The 20,418-nt window shown below is 45.0% G+C and overlaps 1 protein-coding gene across 5 annotated transcripts in view; it reads left to right on the top strand.

Moving 5' to 3' along the window:
* APBA2 (amyloid beta precursor protein binding family A member 2) overlaps positions 1-20,418 on the top strand; it is a 272,181-nt gene that overhangs the window by 39,388 nt on the left and 212,375 nt on the right. Inside the window, exon 2 of one of the 5 annotated variants that reach the window (XM_045448855.1) lies at positions 7,994-8,100. The exons of the other annotated variants lie outside the window; for them this stretch is intronic. The gene's annotated coding sequence lies outside the window, so the exon portion shown is untranslated. The remainder of the gene's footprint in view (positions 1-7,993; positions 8,101-20,418) is intronic. 5 annotated transcript variants of the gene reach the window in all.

The following is a 20,418-nucleotide window of genomic DNA, read 5'->3' as shown; positions in this document are numbered from 1 at the left end:
CTACCACCCTGAGCAAGTGACTTACTTGCCCTTCCTTAGCTTCTGCTGGCCTGGTCGTGCTGGATAAGAATAGAATTCCCTCAGGGCTATTGTGCTGACTCCCTGGGGGTGAGGCTCCAGACTCACTGGCTTCCTTCCTGCTGGGCAGATGGACCTGGAGTCTTTCCTGGAAGGCGGGCCTTCCCTGGTGTATTTTGCAGGACAAGGGGCTCCCTGACAAGGACCAGGACCCTCCACTCTGGGCCAGTGGGTTGGATTTGTGTTGATCCTTCTGCCCTAAACCACTGTGTGCCCCTCTGCTCTCTCTGCTGGGGCCTGTGTCTTGCTATCCCTCTCACCCCCGGCACCACTCTGTGAGATACATGGAGCCTGTGGTCACTGCTTTGCAAAGTCACCATTTTAGGGGCACCTGGGTGGCTCAGTCGGTTAAGCGTCTGACTTCGGCTCAGGTCATGATCTCATGGTTTGTGGGTTCGAGCCCCGTGTCGAACTCTGTGCTGACAGCTCGGAGCCTGGAGCCTGCTTTGGATTCTGTGTCTCCCTCTCTTTCCCTCTCCTGCTCATGCTTTCTCTCTCTCTCTCAAAATAAATAAACATTAAAAACAAAAACAAAGTCACCATTTTGGGTCTTTCACAGTCGATCCTGATTTTTTTTTTTTTTTTTTTTGATCCCACTCACTTGACCGGGTGGCCCTGCTGCCTTAGGAGTCTGCATATGGGAGACCTATATGGCCTTATATGGCCATTGTCACATGTAACAGAGCAGAGACCTTTCCAGGCACAGATGTTTTTAGAACACACCTTGACTCCTAGTGTGGCACCATTGAGGTGGGGTGTACCTGTGGGTTTGAAATTTTGTGAAGGGGAGTGGACCCCCTTTACCTTTGTCCTGGGCCTGGACTCCACCTGAGAGCACAGCCCTACGCCCCCATGGCTAGTCTTGCAGAAGTGGCCACCCTAGACTTTCCCTGAAGCCAGTGCCCAGCATGGTCCCCCAAAGCTAGGGAGCACCCCTCTGCCTGCCAGCTGTTGGCTGGGGTGGACTCAAGTCCCGTTTACTTATCTGTGCTCTGGGAGACCAGGGCTCTGCAGAGGATTGGAGCATGAGGGCACAGGGTGGTGTCATTTCTCTACCCAGCTTGCCCTTCCTGGGAAAGCAGGATATGGAGGTGCCTGTCTTTGTCTGGGTTTATCTGTTGTGGGTTGTGTCTGGGAGCCCAGCAACAGGGAGTAGGCTCTTGTCATCCAGCCATGGACTCGTGCCAGGACTACTGTTCCAGACCCCCTACTCCACACCATCATAGGAAGAACTTTTTTTTTTTTCAGGAAAATTATGGTGAATCTTGGTGTTTCCTGTCTGCAAAGTGTTCTCTAGAAGACCTTGTGGAGCATGCTCACGTTAGATCAGTAAGGAGAATTCTGGGAGGGTATTGAGGACAGAGCCATTAGATATGTGGACCATTTAATTCTATTTCCTCTCATTATTTTGCTTAAAGTTCTAGTTCCTCTCCATCTTTTCAGGGTGCTTTTCTCGTTTCTCATTTCCCCATGCCCCAGGGCAGCCTCATATTGAAGGTGTTGCTTTAGAGTGTCACAGTGCTTACTTATCCCTGGCTGATCTTGCTCTGGGCAGTTTGGTGCATGTTAATGTTCTTTCTGAGTTGTCTGAGGTCCCCCATGTTCTAGATGGGACAGGAGGGGCCAGGGGAGTTAAATAGTTTGCTGGGATTCTCAGGAAGTAAGCCCAGGGAGTCTGGCTCCAGATGGGCTCTTCACCACTCTGCAACTGCCTCTGGGGGTGCTTGTGGCCAGCCTTGGGTCTGGGCCCTGTGCTCACTGCTACCGGGGTCAAGGCGCAGACTACAGCAAAGCTTGGGATGGGGTGCGGAGGGTCTGTGTTGGCCTCTGAGCCTCGGCTCCTCACCTGCAAAAGGAAAGGGCGGAGCTGGTGCTTCCAGCTCTAGGCTCTAGGTAGCATCCTTTTGGGGCTTATCTGGACCCAAGAAGGGCTTTCTCTTCTTCCTTTTGGGCCGCTTGGCGGTGCTGGAGTCATGTCATTGTCACTGAAGTGGGCAGCAGTGCTGTGTCCCCATCAGCTCCCTGGGCCACTTGGTGCTGGCTGTGGCATATGCATGTCCTGCTTTCTTCCTAGGTGGAGGATGTACTCATTCATTCATTCCATGTGTTTTTATTGAATGTTGGTTAAAAAAATCTGCTTTCATAGAGCTGGCTTTCCAGGGAGGGCAGGCAGGCAATAACCAAGATAAATAAAAGACACATATCAGGTATTAGATGGTGGCAATAGCTATGGAGAAACATAGAGCAGGGGAGGAGGCCGGGGAAGGCTGGTGGATGGTATCGTGGTTTTAAGTAGGGTGGTTAGGGAGAGTAAGGTATGAGCAGTGGCATGGAGGGAGCCATGTGGATAGCCAGGGGCATGGCCCCTGTAAAGGCCCTGGGGTACCATCTGTCTGTTATCTTCGAGGGAAGAGCAAGGAGGCCAGGTGGCTGGTGCTGAATGAATGAGGGCACAGGTATAGAGGGAGAGGTCACAAGGGGTGGTGGAAGGGATGCATGCCAGATTGTGTAAGGTCTCAGAGACTGTGGTGAGGACTTACCACTGGGGATGATCATTTGGTCTGGTGCACCAGGGCTAGATTTGCAGGGGCCAGCATAGAGGCAATGAGATGTTAGGTGCCATACAGCCATACAGGGCATGGGGGCTCAGCCCAGGCATCAGTGGTCATGGGGGAGCAGTGCTGGGAGTCTGTGTTGACTTCAGAGGTAGAGCCAGCATGATTTCCCTGATTACTGTGAGGGCGAGGGAAGGTGAAGGGCCCAGGATGGCTCTGAGGCTTCAGCCTAAGCAATTTGAAGGAAGTAGCCATCAGCTGAGATGGGAAGGCTTTGGGAGATGTTGAGAACAAGTTCTCCATGTTCTGTCTATCAGCGGGCCCATGTTTGGCTTCCCAGACAGACACCTACAGCAGCCCCTGATTTTCTGGTTCTTGGAGGTAGAGGAAATATGAAGGGCTTCTTGGACACTGACTGGGCTGTGTCAGGATACCTGCCAGGGCTGTGTGCCATTTGCTTGAGGGCTGTGAGGAGGATATGGCTGCCCCGGCTGCTGTTTGCCACCTGGAGGCTGGGCCCTGTCTGTGCAGGGCAGAGCCTCAGGGCAGAACCTTCTGGCTTGCATATCTGGGTCCCTGTCCCTGGTCTGTACATTCTCATTTCTGTCTTCTCAGACCTAGGTTTGATCTTTTTTCCTTCTCAGATTTTTTTTTTTGAAGTTGAGGTATAATTAACATATAACATTATATTAGTTTCAGGTATACAGAGCAATGATTTGATGTTTGTATATATTGTGGAATGATCAGCACATTAAGTCTAGTTAACAGCCATCACCACACATGATTACAAAATTATTTTCCTTGTGATGGGAGCTTTTAAGGTTTACTCTCTAAGCAACTTTCAAATATGCAATACAATATTATTAACTACGGTCATCATGGTCTCTATCATATTCCCAGGACTTATTTTATAGCTGGGGGTTTGTATCTTTTGACCCACTTCACGCATTTCACCAACCCCCATCCCTCGCTTCTGGCATTCTGTTCTCTGCCAATCTGTTCTCTGCATCTATGAATTCAGGGTTTTTGTTTGTTAGTTTCTGTTTTTTTTAGATTCCACATATAAGCGAGATCATATGGTGTTTGTTTTTCTCTGTCTGACTTATTTCACTTAGCATAATGCTGGTAAGGTCCATCCATATTGTTGCAAATGTCAGGATTTCCTGTTTTTAAATGCTTAATTTAATTTAATTTTAATTTTAATTTTTTTGAGACAGAGGGGAGCGAGGGGAAGGGGGGGGAGGGAGAGAATCTTAAGCATGCTCCATGAGCAGCATGGAGCCCAACATGGGACTCAATCTCACAACAGTGAGATCATGACCTGAGCCAAAATCAAGAGTCGGATGCTCAACCATCTGAGTCACCCAGGCACCCCCTTTTTAATGGCTCAATAATATTCTACTGTGTGTATATATACACTTTTTTTACTATGTTTTCTTTATCCATTCATCTGTCAGTGGGCACTTAGGTTGCTTCCATATCTTGGCTATTGTAAATAATGTTGCAATGAACATAAGAGTGCAGGGGCGCCTGGGTGGCGCAGTCGGTTAAGCGTCCGACTTCAGCCAGGTCACGATCTCGCGGTCCGTGAGTTCGAGCCCCGCGTCGGGCTCTGGGCCGATGGCTCAGAGCCTGGAGCCTGTTTCCGATTCTGTGTCTCCCTCTCTCTCTGCCCCTCCCCCGTTCATGCTCTGTCTCTCTCTGTCCCAAAAATAAATAAATGTTGAAAAAAAAAATTAAAAAAAAAAAAAAAAAAGAGTGCAGATATCTTTTGGGGTTAGTCTTTCATTTTCATCAGATAAATACCCGCCGGTGGAATTGCTGGGTCAAATGGGAGTTTTATTTTTAATTTTTTGAAGAACTTTCACACTGTTTTTCACAGTGGCTCCACCAACAGTGCACAAGGGTTCTCTTTTCTCCACATTTTCATCAACACTTGTTATTTCCTGTCTTTTTGATACTAGCCATTTTGACAGGTGTCAGGTGATATCTCATTCTAGTTTCGAGTTACATTTCTCTGATGATCAGCAATGTGAAGCATTTCATGTACCTCTTGGTCATCTGGGTGTTTTCAGTCTCAGATTCTTTAGGGACTGGGTGGAGAAAGGCCTCACCAAGCTCACTTGTGCTGTTGGCCTGGGGGAGGGGACATGGTGGGACCTTCCTCTGACTGAGAGAAGACAATATGCTCTATGCACAGTGGTCTGTTGAAGTGTGAGCAGGGGCGGGCCAGGAATGGGCAGTCCAGCCACTGCACATAGAGGGCCATAGGCAAGAAGTGACTCTAGCAGGCTACAAAGGTTAGGGCTGCCCTTGACCCTGGGGACAGGTCTGACCCTGTGAGCTCTGCCTTCCTGAGTTTGGTCATTTTTCTGCTGTCCAGGGGCCCAGTGTCAGGGTGGACCTGGTGGAGCTGGGTGTGACATTGCCAGCATCGTGTCCCTCCCAACAGGCCAGGCAGCTTCCCTGTGCCGGCCCAGCCCTAGCTTGTCTGTTCACAGCAGGGTCACTTCATCCCACCAGTCACCATTCGTTGTGAGGTGGACCAGGCTGGCTGGTTGTTAGGAGCAGAGCACTAGCATTGGCCTGGCATGCCTGTCTACCCCCGTGTCTTCCCATATTCTTTCTGGGGTTGAAGAGGAGTCATGGAGGGCACCGCTGAACTTTACTCCCAGTCAGTTCGCGACTGGGGGGATATATGAGTTTCTGGAGTGTTTACCATTTCCTTGTGAACCTTTTTTCTGGGTGAGCCTTGTGAGCCGCTGAGTGTAGGGCAGGGGGGAGTGGGGAGGGGCACAGTGTCACCAGCTTCTTACCAGGGAGGGTCGTCTGCCAGACATTGCAGAAGGCAGAGAGCTGAGGACCCAACCTGGGCACATAGTAGGTTGGCTCCACAGTTGGCTTTTGAATGGAGGGAGATAAGCAACCAAGAAAGACTCTTTGGTTCCCAGGCAGCCTCACCTCCACCTCTGTGGATGGCCTCTGGAGGAGGAGTGTCCCTGAGAAGGTCGTTGTATTTTTAGCCTCAGGGACATGCTGCACATGGCAGCCTATGGCTCATGGCGGTTAGCAGGTTGGTGAAAGGCAGTTTTGTGCAGCGTGGTAATTATGCAGCTCTGGGGGCTGGCAGGAGGCTTTCCATACAGAATGCAGGGCCTGGAGTCATGGAGAGCAGGGGGAAGTCATGAAGGAGCTTTTCTGTGCAGCCTCTTCTGAATGGCTCCATAAACATACCCTTTGGGGGACTTCTCTCCAAGGGACTTTGCAAGTCTGACCCCTACAGGGACTTCTGCATTTCTTCCGGGGACTCGTGGATGAGCCCTTTTCTTCCCAGGTCATCCTGCACCAAACTGACCTGATAACCCCCTCCACAGTCAGAAACTTCTGGTGGCCTCAGAGCTTGGTGTTGAGTGCTCAGTATGGTTTCAGTGGCATGTTTCACCGCTTCTGCTGTGGCTGGTGTCTGTGACCCCAACCCAGTGCTCCCGTTCAGAGCCCTTTCCCGGTCTTTGTAGCTCCTTGCATTGACCCTCCCCTTTCTTGAAGGCTATGTTTGAGGCCCATGTCCTTGGTTTGCTGGCTGCTGTGGCATCTGTAGTCTGGAGTGCTGCCTTCATGAGGCCAGGTAGGCTCCTAGAGGGAGCAGGGGATATGGTTGAGAATGAAAACTGCAGAAACCGGACAGACTGAGAAGAGTGTGCTTACTACTGAAGTTCAGGGATGCCTTTCCCAGTTGGGTTTTGAAGAGTGAATAGGAGTTTGTCAATAAGATTCTGGAGGAACAAAAAAAGGAATGACTCGAACACTGGCAGGAAAGGGGTGAAGCCCCAGTGGCATGGGGCCTTGGGGAATGATGAGGGGAGACTGAAGCAGTGATCAAGGCTGAGGCCTGGGAGTTGGCTGCTTTGCATGCTGTGGTCAAGTCAATGACCATGTCATGTAGTATCATGCCTCCATGCACCCCATTAGTGTCCCTGGCTTTGGTTGGGGCAGGCACAGGTGTGGTTTGGCCTGGTTGTTACCTGCATGGACAGTGATGCCCTCGTCCATCGGTATTAGAGTGGGCCCATGGTTGGGGGTGGGCTCCATGTTTGGATTAGGAGGCCTTCAGCTGGATGGCCTGTTCTGTGGACAGGGAACATGGCACCAGCCATCGACATTGAAGCTCAAGGAACCTAGGGTGCCTGAGTTGGTTGAGTGTCCAACTCTTGATTTCAGCTCAGGTCATGATCTCACGGTTCGTGAGTTCGAGCCCTGCATCTGACTCTGTGCTGACAGTGCAGAGCCTAATTAGCATCCTCTCTCCCTCTCTTTCTGCCCCTTTCCTGCTCTCTCTTTCTCTCTCTCAAATAACGGATAAACTAAAAAAAAAATAAAAATAAAAAAAAAAAAGCTTAAGGAACCTTGTAAGTCATGGGGGTTGGTGCCTTCATTTGACATGATAGGGAGACCAAGGTCTTGGAGCTGGAGGTGAGGCCTGATCCCCAATATCTTAGTGCTCCCATCCTCCTCTGAAGTAGGGAAACTGAGGGAAACTGAGGCATGGGTAGGTTCCTTAGTCCTCCCAGGCTGTAAGAGGCAGAGTTAGGATGTCAACCAAGGTGCCTCCGTAGTCCAGCTCCTTGCACAGATCCAGGCAATGGCCCATGCCAGGGTGGCCCTGGTCTGCAGGCTGGACGCTGCGCCCCCATGTGTCAGGGAGGAAATGATGTCACTTGCACAGGGGATGACTCGCACTGTGCCCCTACATGTGCATATATGATCACTCTGTCTTTGAAAAGGCTTTGTTCAGTGTATTTTGTAGAACTCCTAGCCATGTATGTCACATACGATTTTAAGATAATGCAGGTGACACGAAGCTCTGTATTCTGTGTAGTGTTTTGCTTCTTTGGAAAACAAATTGGGAACAGAACTTTGAAGAATGTGCTTCATTTCCTATTAGAGCAAGTGAAACCTGAAATATTAATGCTATAGGGTTTCCTGTGTCTTCTTCCAAAAGGGTTAGAGAAATACATTCCCCACTCTTTCCTACCAAGGCCCGGCCGCTGGTGGCCTCAAAATCGTTAGCTGTCTGTGTGTGCTGACCTTTGGGAATGAGCAGGAGGGCTCACTTGAAAACTTGGAGAGACTCACGATCTATTTGCAGCTCTTTGATTTTCAAAATGTTCAGCTGTTCTGCAGAACCTTGGAGTTCTGATCCCGCAGTTCCGAGCCGCCTTTGACGTTTCGGTGCAGGGAGCTGTTAGCCTCTTTTTTTTAAACGTGTGGTCCGTCGCTCAGATAAGAGAGTTGCCATTTGTTCATACATAAGCAGCTTGCTTGCAGCCCATTGATACCCTATTTGTGTTCTCTTGTTTCAGTCTCTGGAAGATTTAAGCTTTGCTGAATCCTGTGTGGGCAAACCAGCCTCTGAGGCCAGGACCGTCCTGCGGATGGCTGAGAGTCCTCTTGGGCCTGGCGACTGCGAGTGAGTAGGACCTCACCACTCACTGGGTGATAGTCACCACTGTGCTGGGCCCCACCTGCCGTTTCGTATACACCTCGGCTCCCGTGCTGAATGGGAGCTGAGAGAAAAGCGTTGTGTCCTGTGGCCCCCACCTCTCTCTAAGAAAAGCTTAAATGCACCTATACTAAAATTTTTCATTGCTTTCTGTTTTTACAAATTTACCTTTATTTTGCAGAAAAAGGCAAGAAGGAGTGCAGGGTGTCCCTAGAGAACCAATGGCCACACAGTAGACTGTTTCCTATGACCCCGCCTGTGTCCCCTATCAGACTCACCAGAGTGCTTTCTGCTGCACTGTGTTCTGCATGGCACTGTGTTGCCTCCCCAGGCAGCCCCCCTTCCAGTTAGGTGCACATGGGCCAGGGACATCCAAGTGAGTGGCTCTCCCTGGGAGTGCAACAGAGCCAGCAGGATGTGGGTAGGGTCTCCCCGCCCAACCCTGCCCAACTCCAGGCTACTCATCGACCCAGGTGGTTGACCTGAGGTCCTGCCATTAGGGGCTCTCTCCAGGGTCGCCAGGTGGGGGCAGGGCAGCTTGGGGACTGGGGGCCACTGTGGAAAGTCTCCCCAAGTGGATGGAGCCGGGCACTCAGGCTGTGACTGAGGCATTAGATAAGGCTGTGTCTGAGGGTGTCACCTGTTGGCAGTGAGAGCCGCAAGCCTGTGTTAGCTATCTAGGGCTGCTGTGACAAAGTACCACAGACTGGGTGGCTTAAACAAAAGAAGCTTATTTTCTCACGGTTCTGGAGTCCAAAATCAAGGTGTTGGCAGGGATGGCTCCTTCTGGGGACTGCGAGGGGGAATCTGTTGCAGGCCTCTCTCCAGCTCTCGTAGTTTGCTGACAGTCTCTGGCCTTCCTTGACTTGTGCTGCTATAATTGTAACCCCCACATAGCTTTCTCCTTGCATCGTTATCACTGTGTCCAAAATTCCCCTTTTTATTATTTTTTTAGTTTATTTATTTATTTTGAGAGAGAGTGAGCAAGTGGGGGAAGGGAAGAGAGAGAGAGAAAGGGAGACGGAGGGAGAGAATACCAAGCAGGCTCCACACTGTCAGTGCAGAGCCTGACGCAGGACTCGACCTCACGAACCGTGGGATCATGACCTGAGCTGAGACCACAAGTCAGACACTTAACCCACCGAGCACCTAAGTGCCCCCCAATTTCCCCCTTTTAAAAGGACACCACTCAAAATGGATTAGGGCCCACTCCAATGACCTCATCTTCGTGATCACCTGCAGAGACCTTGTTTCCAATTAGGGTTACATGCACAGCTACTGAGGGTTAGGACTTGAATATTGCCTCAGGGGCCATAATTCAACCCATAGCAAGTCCCCTCCCAGGACAGGACCCATCTTCCAGGTGTCTGTGGGGTCTGGTCAGTGGAGCGGCCCAGCTTGTCCTGCAAAGGGGAGGGGACATCAACAGCTGTGTAATCATCCCACATGAGACCTTTTCCTAGCAGGGTCCCCAAGTGCAGCATACAGCCAGCCACAGCTTCCAGCCCACGTTCCGTCCTTCAGTGGCCAGTCAGCCTGGCCTTCCGGCTCCCTGTTTTTATACAGCCCCTTCGTTGGCTCCCATTCTGCCCTCCCCCCAAAGCCTTGCTGTGCTTCACTCTCCACCATCTGGTCCCTAATCCAGACCCCACTGAGCAGCTCAGTGCCAACCCCACTTTATACTGTCTTTCGGGAAACATCCTGACCCACCCCATTATGTCTCCCTCCTGCCTCTCAACCTGGCAGCATGGCAGCTCCTTCAAGTATACGTTGAGAACTTAAAAGCAGTAAGAGCGCTATTTGTTCTGTACATAGTGGGCCAGGCACTGTGCTGGGGGAGCCACACAGAGTGACTCCCTGAATGCTCGCTGAAGGCCAGGGAGGAAAGTGAGGTTCTTGCTCACATGCACAGACCTGGAAAGTGCCAGAGCTGGGATTTAAAATCACGGCTGCAGTTCCAAAGCCTCAGCCACACCTCCAACACTATGCTGGGTCCTGTTCTGGGTGCTGTGGAAACTGAGGCAGCTAGGACCCAGCCCTGTGCACAGGTGTGCTTACACAGCATTCTTGGCCAGGTCCTTTCAGGCTGTGACATGACATGCCCCACCTGCCCTTAGCCCCCCTGACAGCCCTGGGTTCGCTTTTTCAAATATTATTTTTATTTTATCGATATCCTATACATATACATGTTTTAAGAAGTCAGGAGTTCTGTAAGGTTTGTGAAAAAACAGCAGATTCTTGGCTATCGCTCCTACTATCCCCATGCGACCCCTGCCCTATCCTGCTCCCTGTGGACCACCATTTCCAGCTTTCAGCTGTTTCTTCTGCGATTTATCACACATTTGTAAAGATTATGCATGCACTCTTATTTCTGAACTCCCTATGGTGGTGAAAATGATTTTAACTCACAGTTTTCATTTCGTAGGGATGTTCTATTTAACCAGTATAGTTATTTCATAATTTTGGGTTAAATCCCTATAAAACATGTATCAGTCAGGATAGACTAAATCAGGAGACAGTTAACACACATCCCCTAGATCTGAAAAAATTCAGTTTCTGATTAGCAGGTATAGTGTTTATTTACGTTTCTGGCTCTCCTTTTGTTTTTGAGCAGTTTCAAGAGAAGATGAAGAAAGGTTTCTAACCCTGTTTCCTAAACACCAGAAGTCAGTCCAATTGTTCTTTAGCTTACTCTGGTTGGCTTCCCACTCTCTCATCCCACTGAGAATTCTCATCCAGGTCACCAACACCCAGTGTTGACAAATCCAACACATGATTTTCTGTCAACATCCTGAGTGCCCTGCAGTGTTTGGATGTTGTTGTTGTTGTTGTTGTTGTTGTTGTTGTTGTTGTTGTTTTTTCCTCTCTCTCTTTCTGCCTTGGTCTCCATCTTAGGGGGAAAGTCTCTGGTTTCTCACCATTAAATATGATGTTATCTACATTGTTAAAAAACTGAGGTAAAATTCACATAACAGAAATTAACCAGTAACCAGCTTCACGTGTGTGGTTTAGTAACATTTAATGCCTCTCCTGTGTCGTGGGGGATCCATCCCTTCGATTGTGTTCCAAGACATTTTCATCATCTCAGAAGGAAATGCTCATGTTTGTTAAGTGTTCTGTCCCCATTCCCTCTCCCCCACCCCCCAACCTCATCACTCAGCTTTCAGTCTCTGTGGATTTACCTATAATGGATGTTTCCTATACAGTTAGAAATAATACAGTATGTGACCTTTTGTGTCACAGCCTCTAGAACTGTGAGAATTATTGTTATAAGCCACATAATCTCTGGTACTTTGTTACAGCAGCCCAAATGGACTTTGATTTGGCATAATGTTTATGCGGTTCATCCAAGTTGTAGCAGGTATCAGAACTTCATTCCTTTTACGACTGAGTACTGTTCCATTGTATATTTATATACCACGTCCTGTTTATCCGTTCATCTGTTGATGGACATTTGGGTGGTTTCAACCTTTTGCCTGTTATGAATAATGCTATTATGAACGTGTGTGTACAGGTATTTGAATACATGTTTTCAGTTCTTTTGTGTATATACCTAGGAGTGGAATTGCTCCATCACATGGTAATTTTTGAGGAACCACCAATGTGTTTTCCACTACTGCTTTATTACATTCTCACCAGCGGGATGTGAGGGTTCCTGTTTTCCTCAACCTTACCTACTCTTATTGTTTTCTTTTTTTTTTTTTTAAAGTGATGGCCAACCATCCGGGTGTAAAGTGGTATCTTGTTGTGGTTTTGATTTGTATTTCCTCTTGTCAAGCTAAGGATGGTCTCCTCAATGACTAATTTGGTGAATTTTTTTTTTTTTAAACCAGGAATTGGTGTTGTCTTTTGTCTAATGCTTTTTCTGCATCAATTAATATGATCATATATTTTTTCTTCTTTTGTCTTTGTGGTGATGGCTTATATCAGTTTATTTTCTCATGTTGATCCAACATTGCATCCCTGGAATACATCTCACTTGGTTGTGATATATAATTCTTCTCAGATATTGTTGGATTCTATTTGCTAATATTTTGTTGAAGATTTTTAGGTGTGTATTCATGAGAGATACTGGTCTCTAGTTTTCTTTCTTGTAATTATCTTGTAATTATCTGTTTTTGATATTAGGGTCATACTGGATTTATGATATAAGTCAGGAAGGGTTCCTTCCTTTTCTAATTACTGAAGTAGATTGTAGAGAATTGGTATCCTATCTAACTTAAACATTTGGTAGAATTCCTAAGAGGAGTCATCTGGGCCTCGTGATTTTGGGGGGAAGATTATTAATTATTGATTCAATTTCCTTAACACAGATAGCTGGTTTGTCTTTCTCCTTGCATGAGTCTGGTAGTGTGTATCATTTAAGAAATTGGCCCATTTTATCTAAATTATCAAATTTGGGGGTATAGAGTTCTTTGTAGTATTCTTTTATTATGCCTTTAATGTCTGTGGGATCAGTATTTCTTTCATTTCTGATGTTAGTAATTTGTGTCTTCTCTCCTTTTTCTTGGTTAGCTTGGTCAAAAAACCTGATTTTTAGTGTGTTGATTTTTTTCCTATCATATTCCTGATTTCATTGATTTATACTCTTTCACTATATTTCTTTTGCTTGATTTAGACTTACAATTGTTCTTTATCTTGGGGTGCATGGGTGACTGAGTTGGTAAAGTGTCCAACTCTTGAGTTTGGCTCAGGTCATGATCTCGCTGTCATGAGACATGAGATCGAGCTCTGTGTTGGGCTCTGCACTAAGCATGGAGCCTGCTTGGGATTCTCTTTCTCCCCCTCTCTCCGCCCCTTCCCTGCACATGTGCATGCATGCTCTCTTTCTCAAAATAAATAAACATTAAAAAAATTGTCATCTTATTTCCTGAGGTAGAAGCTTAGGTTATTGATTTTAGATCTTTCTTCTTTTCTAATGTATACATTTAGTGCTATAAATTTTTCTCTAAATACGCTTTTGCTGCCTTCTGCAAATTCTGACAACTGGTATTTTCATTTTCGTTTAGTTAAAAATTTGTAATTCCTCATTGACCCATGTGTTATTTAGAATTGTGTTGTTAAATTGTCAGGTATTTGGAGATTTCACCTGTCTTCCTGTTAATTGCTTTTTGGTTTAATTCCATTCTAGTCTAAGAAAATACTTTGTATGATACCTGTTTTGTAAAAAACTTGTTAAGGTGTGTCTTATGGTCCCAAATGTGGTCTTTTTTTGTGCTATGATCATAATATTGGTATCTCCCCAGCCCCTACAAGTTCTTATGTTGAAGTCATACCCCCCCAAAGTGATTGTATTAGAAGATGGCATCTTTGGGAGGTGATCAGGTGATTAGGCAGCGCCCTTGGGATGGGGTTACTATTCTTATGAAGAAGGCTCCACAGAGCTCCCTATCCCCTTCTGCCGTATGAGGACACAGTGAGAAGTCTGAAACCCAGAAGGGGACCCACACCTGACCATGCTAGCATCCTGATCTCGGACTTCTAGTCCCTAGAACTATGAGAAATAAATGTTTGTTGTTTATAAGCCACCCAGTCTGTTGTATTTTGTTATAGCAGTCCAGTGGGCTAAGACACTTAGGTGAATGTTCCATGCAAGCTTGAGAAGAATGTGTGTTTTGCTGTTGTTGGATAGAATATTCTATAAATGTCATTTAGAAGCAGTTGATTGATAGGGCTGTTTGAGTGAACTATGTTTGTTGATTTTCTGCCTGCTTGTTATATCGGTTACTGACAGAGGATGGTGAAGCCTCCAATTATAATAATGAATTTGTCTCTCTTTTCAATTCTATCAATTTTTGCCTCATATATTTTAATACTCTGATGTTAGGTGCATAGCTGTTTAGGATTGTAATATCTTCTTGAATAATTGAATAGAATTACATATCATTATGTAATGCTCCCTCTTTATCCATGATGATTTTCCTTGTTCTAAAGTCTGCTGTGTCTGAAATTAATATTGGTACTCTAATTTTCTTTTGATTGGAGTTAGCATGGTTTATCTTTCTCCATTCCTTTTAACCTATCAGAGTCTTTATATTTATTTTTTTTTAATTCCTTTTTTAAATGTTTATTTATTTTGGGGAGAGAGAGCATGAGCAGGGGAGGGGCAGAGAGAGGGAGACAGATAATTTGAAGTAGGCTCCATGCTGACAGTAGAGACCCGATGTGGGCTCAAACTCAAGAACTGTGAGATCATGACCTGAGCCAAAGTTGGATGTTTAACTGACTGAACTACCCAGGTACCCCAGAATCTTTATAGTTAAAATGGATTTCTTGTAGCCCAACTATGGAAAGAGCCCAGATGTCTATTTACTGATGAATGGATAAAGAAGATGTGATATATATATATATATATATATATATATATATATATATATATATATCTGTGTGTGTGTATGTTTGTGTATGTGATATATGTATACGTGATATATACACACATGTATACATATATACATATACGTATATGATGTATATGATATATATATCATGTATATGCACACACACATATACACACAATGGAATATTACTCAGCCATCGAAAAGAATGAAATTTTGCCATTTGCAACAATGTGGATGGAGCTAGAGTGAATTATGCTAAGGGAAATAAGTCAGAGAAAGACAAATACCGTATGATTTCACTCATGTGGAATTTAAGAAACAAAACAGATGAACATATGGGAGGTGGAAAAAAAAGAAAAAAAGACCGGGAAACAAACCATAAGAGACTCTTAAAGATAGAGAACAAACTGAGGGTTGAAGGAGAGAGGTGGGTGGGGGATGGGATGGGTGATGGGTATTAAGGAGGGCACTTGTGATGAGCACTGGGTGTTGTATGTAGGGGATGAATTTCTGAATTCTACTCCTGAAACCAATATTGCACTGTATGTTAACGAACTGGAATTTAAATAAAAATTTGAAAAGAAAAAAATGGGTTTCTTATAGACAGCATATGGTTGGATCTTGTGTTTTTATTTACTCTGATAACCTCTGTCTTTTACTTGATGTATTTTTAAACCGTTCACATTTAAAGTTATTGTTGGAGTATTTAGATTAATATCGAACTTTTTAATAGCTTTTATTTTTGCAACAGGCTCTTTTTTCTTCTTTGGTTTTCATGGACCATTTTATATGATTCCATAATGTTCTCTTAGTTTATCATTTATATTTCTTTTTAAAAATTTTTAGTTCTGACCTCAGAGTTTACGATATACATTCTAAAATAATTGAAGTCTATCTTCAAATAATACTAAGAATACTTTTTCATATCAGTGCAAGTAACAGAGTAAAAACAGAGTATTAGTAATTCCCATTCCTCATGACATTGCTATTATTCATTCCACTTACCCATAAGCTATAATTACACAACATGTTGTAACTATTATTGCTTTAAATAAAAAATTATTTTTTTAGATCAAATAACAGTAACAAAAATAAGAGATTTTATTTTACCTTCATTCATTTCTTCTCAGATATTCTTCTTTCTTTATGTAGATTCAAGTTTCCAACTATATATTTTTCCTTCTGTGTGAAGAGTTTTTGAACATTTCTCTCGATCTGGCTGCTGGTGACAAATTCCCTTGGTTTTTGTTTGTCTGAGATAATATTTATTTCTTCTTCACTTTTGAAAGATAACTGTGCTTGGACATAGACTTGTAGGTTGGTGGTTTTATCTTTTAAAACTTTTAAAGATTTTCCTTTACTCTTTTCTTGCTGACATGGTTTCTGAGGAGAAATCTGCTGTTAACTCTTTTCTTTGTTCTTCTCTAGATAAAATGTTTCCACACCTCCTTCTGGCTTCTTTCATGATTTTCTCTGTTTGGTTTTCTGCAGTTTGAGTAGGTATTTTTGTTTTTGTTTTTGTTCGTTTTCTTTTTTTTAAAGTATTTATTCTGTTTGGTGTTTTTTGAGCCTCGTGTGGAAAATTTTTGGCCATTGTTACCGCAAATATTTTTCCTTCTCCATTATTTCTTTTGTTTCCTTTTGATGTTCCAGTTACATGTATGTTACATCTCTTGATATTGTCCCACCGTTCTTGGATACTCGTTTGGCCCACCCTGAACCCATTCTTTTTTCTGTTTGTGTTTCAGTTGGGGAAATTTCTGTTGACTTGTCTTTAAGCTCACTGATTTGTTCCTCAGCCATCTCAAATCTACTGATGGGTATTCTTCATTTTCAAAGGTAGTCTTCATTTCTATTATAGATTATTTTTAAAAAAATTTTTCTAGCATTTCTTTTTGATTCTCAGACTTTCTATCCTTGTGTTTATATTACCAATCTGTTCTTCTGTGTTGTCTACTTTTCCCATTAGAACCCTTAGCACATTAGTCATAGTTACTTTAATTTCCCAGTATGATAATTCCAAAAACTATCATATGAATCTGGTTATAATGCTTGCTTTACTTCTTTTAAACATGGGTTTAAAAATTTATTTATTTATTTATTTACTTATTTTGCCTTTGATATGCCTTATATTTTGTTAAAAGCCAGGCATATTATGTTGGAAACCTTTAGTGTGAGTGTTTGTAAATCTCATTAGGGATTGGGCTATATGTCATTTCTTCCTTGGTTTTGTCTGTCCCACCTCGACTGTGGCCTTCCCTTGGCGCTCCTGGTTAGAGAATCTGGGGTAGCTCTTTTAGCTTAATCCACTGGTGTCATACTGGAGCCCTGTAGTGTGGTGGAAGCTGTGGGGGAGCAGAAGTATTCTGTAATCTTATGATGAAATCTCCATCTTTAGGTGGGCCTGTGCTCCCAGTCTGTGACTTTCGCCAGAGTTTCTTCTCACATGGCTCTTCCAGCCCCCTTAGAGTGCCTGGCACACTCTAGAGAGAGAGGCTAGAGTGGCTTCAGTGAGCAAAATGCCCTCTCCACCCTTCCCTGGTGGCTTTGAGACAAGATTCTGGCTAAGTCTTTCCCCCTGGGCAGCAGACCTTTGTTACGGAGAAGTTTCTGGGTGTTTCACAATGGTTATTTCCTCCTCCCTCTTCCAGAATCAAGAGATGTTTCTTGGTTCTTCAGATTTCAGGGGGCCATCTGCAAACTTAGTTCATTGATGGGTCCAAGAAAAGTCACTGACGTTCGCTTTGTCCAGCTCTTTCTTATTGTAAGGGCTCAAGTGGCAACTTCAAGCTCTTTTCGTGTTCGAGCTGAAACAGAGTACTTCCCCGGGCTTCAGTTTTCCTCATGACTCTTGTCACCACCTAGAATTACATACAGTAAAACCTTGGTTTGCGAGCATAATTCATTCTGGAAACATGCTTGTAATCCAAAACACTTGTATATCAAAGCGAATTTCAAGAACCTTTGGCTCAGTTGTGATCATGTGACATTTGGTGTCATGTACTACTTGTATTGCAAGACATCACTCCTTTATCAAGTTAAAATTAAAATTTATTAGAAATGTTTGCTCGTCTTGTGGAGCACTCACAGAACAAGTTACTTGCAATCCAGGGTTTTACTGTACTTTATTTGATGGTTCAGTCATTTTTTGCCTGGCTTCCTCCTTAGAACATAAAACCCAGAAGACTGGAACATCGTCCGTCTATTCCCTGCCATCCCCACACCCAAAAGAGTGCCTGGCACATTCTGAATGAATAAAAGTGATAAAGTATGTTGCCAGGCCACCTGGGCATGGGTGGCTGCTAATTTGTACATTTTCTCCTGTGCATTGTGGTTTTGGTAGATTTGAAGCAGAGATGAATGTGACTACGTAGAGGAGGTGTCCAGTTGTCCTCACCAGACAGAGGAAAAAGCCTAGGAGGCTATTGTTTGCCTCTCACAGGTTCTGATGGTCTATCAGGGTGGCTCTGGAAGCTGAGCTCCCTGGGAGGCAGGGTCGGCCCAGCCAGTGCAGAAGCAGGTGACTTTTCTGTGGTCGATTCTAAATGGCCCAGCTGTTTTGCCCTCTTATTGTGGATGAATCTTGCATCCCACCCTTTCCCCTCCATTCCCAGGACCTTGTTTTTGGGATTACAGTGGTAGGCCTTCTGCACATCAAGAAAAACAAAATCGCCCCCGTGCTCCCCATCTTGCTGATGATCCTGCTGCCAGCATCACTTCTCATGAACAGATTTTTCAACCATTGCCATCTGTTCTGCTCTTAATTACGAGTGTAAGAAATATTGTTATCCCGATTTCATCAGGGGAATGGGGAAGGGGGAGGGATATGTATTCTTAAAGACCACAGTTCTCGTGGAGGAAGTGTGGATCTGGCACCCACTCACTAAAGATAAGGTTGCCTCTGCCCCAAATTGAGGCATTCACAACAGTTATTTTACTGAAAGGACAATATTGGCCCACTTACTTCTGTATAAAATGAACTTTTGGAGAAAGGTAGAAGTAGCCAAGTTGATGCCGTTAAAGAACAAAAATCCAACTGAGGATATTTGAAAATCTTATTGGCTTCATTAAATGATTCTTGAATCAGGCAGCACCCCATCTAGCAAGTAGAGGGGAGCTCTGAGGAGTTGTACAAAATTGATGGTTTTTATAGGAAGGAGGGTGAAGCAAGGAAGTTGTTAGCAAAAGAAAAGAAAGGATTGTCTCAGGCAGGGTCACTTTCCCTTTGGGGTAAGAGTTAGGTGGCCCATATCATGGAGATTATATAATTTTCTTTTGGGGAATGGAGAGGGCCCTGTGACAGATGACCTCACTGATGCTGATCAGAAAATTCTACACCAACTGAGCAAGACTACATTTCTGGGGGAGGCTGAAACTGTAATTGGGTTAGATATTAAGCCCCTGTTTGGTGACTTTGCCTAAGTGACGCCATTTTGGGCCTGGGGTTTTCTTTTTAACAATGCAAAGGCCCAAAGACCATGTCTCTTCACCTCTCTGAGGCCTCAGCCCTCTAGGATACAGGGTGAGAATGGGCTGGCAGTGATACATGGCGCCAGCTGCTGCTGGGGATGTTTCTGGAAGAAGGCCAAGTTTGGGGGCTGTTTTCTGCCCTCAGAAGCTCTTGTGAGTTTGTGCCAGGCCCGTGCCCAGCTGGTAGTGCTAACCACCAAGCTGTGGCACTGGGTGGGGAGCCCCTGTGTCAGTGGCAGACCTGTGCCTCCCATTCTGTTGCATGACTTTTTACCTCAATACCCAGGGTTCGTTGTCTTGTGGCTTCGAAGACTGAAGAGGTAGATACAAAGCAAAATGGGCAGCAGGCAAAAGTTTAGTAGAGCGTGAGATCAGAAAGTAAGAATAGTTTGAAAGCTCTCTTTACAGAGAGGGGGCATTTGAAAGTGAATGCCCGCAACTATAGGCAAGGGACTTTGATTTACAGGTTCCTTCACAGGTCCTACCCTTATTGTCTAGGGAACTCTAAATGCCTAGTCGTGCCTTTTTGATTGGCTTGTTTCTGTTGTACGAGGGGTGTTCTATGGCCATACTGTTCCTTGTGGGTCATACATTTTATGGTCTACTTGTTTTTAGTCAGGTCTTTTGTGAAATTCCTGGGGGAAGCCTGAGGGAGAGTAGGTAGTGTCTGTCACATTCTCAGGAGGAACTTTCCACCTGAGGGAGTTTGCTCAAGGTCAGACATTCCCAGAAGAAATGTTTTATTTTATTTTTTTTTCAATATATGAAGTTTATTGTCAAATTGGTTTCCATACAACACCCAGTGCTCATCCCAAAAGGTGCCCTCCTCAATACCCATCACCCACCCTCCCCTCCCTTCCACCCCCCATCAACCCTCAGTTTGTTCTTAGTTTTTTTTTTTTTTTTTCAACGTTTATTTATTTATTTTTTGGGACAGAGAGAGAGAGACAGAGCATGAACGGGGGAGGGGCAGAGAGAGAGGGAGACACAGAATCGGAAACAGGCTCCAGGCTCCGAGCCATCAGCCCAGAGCCTGACGCGGGGCTCGAACTCCCGGACCGCGAGATCGTGACCTGGCTGAAGTCGGACGCTTAACCGACTGCGCCACCCAGGCACCCCTGTTCTTAGTTTTTAAGAGTCTTTTCTGCTTTGGCTCTCTTCCACTCTAACCTCCTTTTTTTTTTTCCTTCCCCTCCCCCATGGGTTTCTGTTAAGTTTCTCAGGATCCACATAAGAGTGAAACCATATGGTGTCTGTCTTTCTCTGTATGGCTTATTTCACTTAGCATCACACTCTCCAGTTCCATCCATGTTGCTACAAAGGGCCATATTTCATTCTTTCTCATTGCCACGTAGTACTCCATTGTGTATATAAACCACAATTTCTTTATCCATTCATCAGTTGATGGACATTTAGGCTCTTTCCATAATTTGGCTATTGTTGAGAGTGCTGCTATAAACATTGGGGTACAAGTGCC

This window comes from Leopardus geoffroyi, chromosome B3, assembly GCF_018350155.1.
Source record: "Leopardus geoffroyi isolate Oge1 chromosome B3, O.geoffroyi_Oge1_pat1.0, whole genome shotgun sequence".
Taxonomy (NCBI): Eukaryota; Metazoa; Chordata; class Mammalia; order Carnivora; family Felidae; genus Leopardus; species Leopardus geoffroyi.
This window is presented reverse-complemented; position numbering and strand designations above follow the sequence as displayed.